At 37.4% G+C, this 5000-nt stretch overlaps 1 protein-coding gene across 6 annotated transcripts in view; it reads right to left on the bottom strand.

Annotated features, from left to right (window-relative positions):
- The window catches only part of LOC123506041 (beta-arrestin-1-like), a 94384-nt gene that overhangs the window by 41818 nt on the left and 47566 nt on the right, over window positions 1–5000 (bottom strand). The window lies entirely within an intron of this gene.

Raw genomic sequence — 5000 nt, forward strand, 5'->3', positions numbered from 1 at the left:
TTCCTGTCTCACCAGCATCATCGCCGCATCATTATCATCCTTCTCATCACCAACACAACCCGAGGCAAGACCACAAACCTCTCATCTTACACCTCCTTTCTCTCTTTTCCTTCCTCCTCGCTTCATACTTCCTCATTCTTTACTTCCTGTATTTTTTTTTTCATTTTTCATCCTTTCTTTCTCTCCTATCTTGTTCACTCTTTCCTTCCTTTACTTTTTTTTTCATTCTTCATCCTTTCTTCCTCTCCTATCTCGTTTCTTCCTTCTTTTATTTACTTTTCTCGTTCTTTCTTTTGTTCCTTCTTTATTTATTTATCTATTAGTCTTTCTGTCTTACATTTCCTTTCTTTTTTCTTTTTTTTTATATCTTTATTTTCTCGATTTTCTTTCTCTTCCTCCTTCCTTCCATCTTAGTCTTTCCTTATTTCCTTTCCTTTCCCCCTTTTTTTTTTGTTGTCTTTCCCCTTTCCTTCCTCGGTTTTATTATTTTTTTTTCTCTCTCTCTCTCTCCTGTTCTTTCTTTCCCCTTTTCCCCTTTCCACTTCCTTTCTTTATTAATTTCCCTTCCAACCTCTCTCAATTTGGTCTCTTTCCTTCTCTTACCCTTTCATTTCTTTCCACACCTTTTTCCCTCCTCTTTCCTCCTTCCCCTTTCCTTCCCACCTTCCCCCTCCACTTCCCCTTCCCAACAGAGGTTTGTAATCATATCCAATCGCACGCAATACACCCCCTCTTTTGATCTCACCAGGAAAAGGAAAAGAGGAAATAAGGAAAAAAAGAGAAAAAGGTCAAGAAAATTCTTCGGAACCATAAGATGAAAGAGAAACGGAATCCAACTATGGGGGAAAGAGAGAGAGAGAGAGAGAGAGAGAGAGAGAGAGAGAGAGAGAGAGAGAGAGAGAGAGAGAGAGAGAGAGAGAGAGAGAATTGGTGTTCAGATGTGAAAACGTAAAAAAAAAAAATAAATAAAAAGTCAATATGAGAAGGAGAGAACACGAAAGAAAGAAGGATAAAGATGGGAAAAAGAAGGAAGGGAATAAAAGGAGGCTTACAGGTATTGCCCGATGATGGGAGAAAGGGATCAATGGCCGATAAAAGATGATGGGTGGAAGATGATGGGAAGCATAAAGGAATACACATAAAAACGAAAGGAAAAATAGAAAAAAAGTGCAAGAAAAGATAGCAAAGGAAAAAAAATGGATGAATAAGAACATAAGAAAGGAGGGAAGCTGCAATAAATGGGGATAAATTTAGAATAGTAATAAGAACAGTGATGATCTGAGGGATAAAAGAGAATTTTGGACACTAGAGAAAAAACAAAAACAAAAAACAAAAGGAAGAAATATGTGAAAAATGAAAAATTAATATAACGATACCAGAGAAATAAAAGAAAAAAAAAGATGAATGGGAAGAAATTTAGAAGAGCAATAATAAGAAAATGTTGGACACTTCAGAATAAAACTTAAGCAGAAAATACAAGTGAAAAAAAATGTAAAAAAGCAAAAAACAGAATAGAAGAAAATTTAGAATGGCAATAAGAATGATGATCTGAGGGATAAGAGAGAATGTTGGACAATAGAGAATGAAATAAAAGCAAGAAATACAAGTAGAAACGGATTAAACTGAAGATGAAAGAAATGATTAAAGAAATAAAAAAAAAAACTCAAGTAATGAATATTGAATTAAAAAGCTTGAACATTGAAACGAAAGAGAAACTAACACAATGAACACACAGCGAAGAAAAAATAACAAAGAAAAAGGAAAGAGAAAAAGGAAATACCACAATAAAATACGAAAATAACTGAAGAATAAAAAAAAAATATTGAAAAAGTCTTGAAAATGGAACTGAACTATATAGAAAAGGACATAAGGAAAAACAATACACGGAAATAAAGATGGCATAGATAGAGCACAGAAAATAAAACAATATGCATAGAAAAAAAAAACACGAAATATGAAGAGAAAAAAGGAAATGATTAAATAAAACAAACATATAAGAAAAGTAAACACACACACACACACACAAAAAAAAAAAAAAAAAGCTGAATATTTCTCCACGTCAAAGGAACACCGCTGCTAAAAAAGAGGAATCATAATACACGACCGAATTATTAAAAAAAAAAAATAAATAAATAAATATCAAGATCAGACTTTTATCTATAAACGCTATGCTAAGATTACATCGATCTGGCCACGGTGAGTCAGTTCCGCGGAGGTCAGACGAGAGAGAGAGAGAGAGACCGAGACCGAGACCGAGACCGAGAGAGAGAGAGAATTGAGTGAGGGTGGTTTACAGTAGCAGGTGGAAGGAATGGGTGAAAAGGGTTGAAGTGAGGGGAGGAAGTACGAGGGGTGCGAGTGAGGGGAGAATAGCCTCAAGAGGGAAGAAAAGGTGTGAGAAAAGGGTGTAATGCAGGTGTGAGTGGACGGGGAGAGGGGTGGAACTGAAGGGATCTATGACAGACAAAAAGATAAAAATAACGGGGAAGGATAAAAAAAAGGAAAAACGAGGTGAAGGAAAAAAAAGAGGGTAAGATGAGAAGAAGAGAATGAAGGAGGAAGCAGTAAAAGAAGAGAAGGGAAGGGAGATGGGAGGGAAAGGAGTCACTCAAGAATATATGAGGGGAAGGAAAGAAGATGGAGGAAGAAGGACGGAAAGGGAGAGAAAAAAGAAACGAGGAGAGAAATTGAAAAGAAAAATAATAAAAAACAAGAAACACGACAATAAAAGCAACGAACAAAGATAAAGATGGAAAGGATAAGGAAAGGGAAAAAAATAGAAAAAAAAGGAGTAAGGAAAGTCAGGATAAGGGGAAACGTGTGAGGGGAATGTCTGAATCACTCGACAGGTAAAGGTGGAGGTGGAGGGGAATGAGTCAGGCGTTGAGTCACTCCCCAATGAGTCAGGCCTGAGGGGAAGCAAGCATGGGTTAGTGGGTAGCCTTCGACTGTATTGTGAGGGCCAACGTGTCTGATGGTGCTTGTTGTTCCTTTGTGTTCTTTAGACTCTTTAGACAGAGAGAGAGAGAGAGAGAGAGAGAGAGAGAGAGAGAGAGAGAGAGAGAGAGAGAATTTAGCTTTTAGAAAATTATGGTCTGTATTTTGAACTCTCTCTCTCTCTCTCTCTCTCTCTCTCTCTCTCTCTCTCTCTCTCTCTCTCTCTCTCTCTGTCTTAATGGAGCTCGTGTTTTTATTTCCATTAATATTGCACAATTTAGTTAAAGTCTAATTAGAATCATGAAACTTTTACTTGACTGTTTAACTCATTCATTACTGCAAGCACAGCCAGAACTTTTAGAACTCCGCCACTTGTAAGTTGTAACAGATTAGGAAACTATATATTGGCAGCGTACGACTAACAGCACTAACTAAAACCAACACTCGGTGACGTCAAAGAAATCTAACCAATTCACGGAGACAAATCGCGCCACAAGAATTAATGTAAGAAATCTTCATCAGTACTTACATGAAAGAATGAGAAAAAAATTAATTTTGTAACTTTTAGGCTTCTAGGGGATATAATGAGTGAAGATGGCTGTGGAATACGAAAATATATGTCTCAGAATGGTTAATTAGAAAATAAAAACCTAATACTATTGAAAAGGATCAACATTAGAAGAAAAACTAAGAGGAGGCGACTCTCAAGGGTACATTTTGTAATCTCTATTCTGTATAACATAAAAAAGATGTATCAGAATGGTCAGAAATTAAGGAAGAAAGTAATTAATCCGAGTAAAAAGGTTAACAGGAGAAAAACTAAGAGGAAGAAATTTTCAAGGGTACATTTTGCAATCTATAGACTGTATATTAAAAAAAGATGTAACAGCATGATTAGAAATTAAGAAAAAAGTACCTAATAACGATGAAAAGGCTAACACAATGACAGAAACTCAGAAGAGGCGACTTTTAAGGTACATTTTGCAATCTCTAAACTGTGTAACAAAAAGAAATTAACATAATAGCTAGAGATAAATAAAAAAGGTACTTAAAAACGCTGAAAAAAAAAAATGCGACAAAATGGTTCGAGATAAAGAAAAAAAGTACCTAATAACGATAGAAAGTCTAACACAATGAGAGAAACTAAAACAAGAGACGACTTTCAAAGTACAGAAACTTCGCGAGATAGATTTACGTATAAATAAGGAACGAATACAGACGCAAGGCAGTCTCGGGGGAGGCAGAGTGGTGGAGGGTGTGACGGTCCCCAGGGTGGCAGGCAGGGGCGGCGGTCAATACAGCGCTATGCCAGCCAGGTTAATGAGCGCCCCAGGTGGTGATGTCAGTTAACCTCCTCCACCTGCAATTAGCCCGAGTATTTCCTTCCTTCCCTTCTTGTACACCGCCTCTCTCTCTCTCTCTCTCTCTCTCTCTCTCTCTCTCTCTCTCTGTGTGTGTGTGTGTGTGTGTGTGTGTGTGTGTGTGTGTGTGTGTGTGTGTCAATCACCTGTAGTGTCTCTTTACTTACCAGAGAGAGAGAGAGAGAGAGAGAGAGAGAGAGAGAGAGAGAGAGAGAGAGAGAGAGAGAGAGAGAGAGAGAGAGAGAGAGAGAGAGAGAGAGAGAGCCTTACCTCACTCATGACATTGAAATTACCCCTCTCCCTCGCTCTCCTTCCTCTCACCCACTCCCCTCATGTCAAATTAATGGATGAGGGGAAATTACTGAGCGAGAACTTTTCCCCTTGGCGCAAAAACCATCTCCATTACACACCTTTCTCCCCTCCCCCTCTCAGATGGTGGGTGAGGGAAAGTAAGGGAAACGCTGCCTTAAACTTGAGCAGTATATTTCCCCTTATTTCCCTTTTATCTAGTTTGTTTTCCTTTTTTTTCCTTCATATGGTTTATTTTTAACTTTTTTTCCATTATCTACTTCTTTTCCATTTTTTCTACGTCTATTTCGTTTCTTTATTCTTTCCTATCTTCTAGTTTCTATGTTTTTTTTTCTTTCATTTTCACATCATTTCTTTATTTTCCTTTTCCCTTCACCAGTTTGTTTATTTCCC

This window comes from Portunus trituberculatus, chromosome 19 (genome assembly GCF_017591435.1).
Source record: "Portunus trituberculatus isolate SZX2019 chromosome 19, ASM1759143v1, whole genome shotgun sequence".
Taxonomy (NCBI): domain Eukaryota; kingdom Metazoa; phylum Arthropoda; class Malacostraca; order Decapoda; family Portunidae; genus Portunus; species Portunus trituberculatus.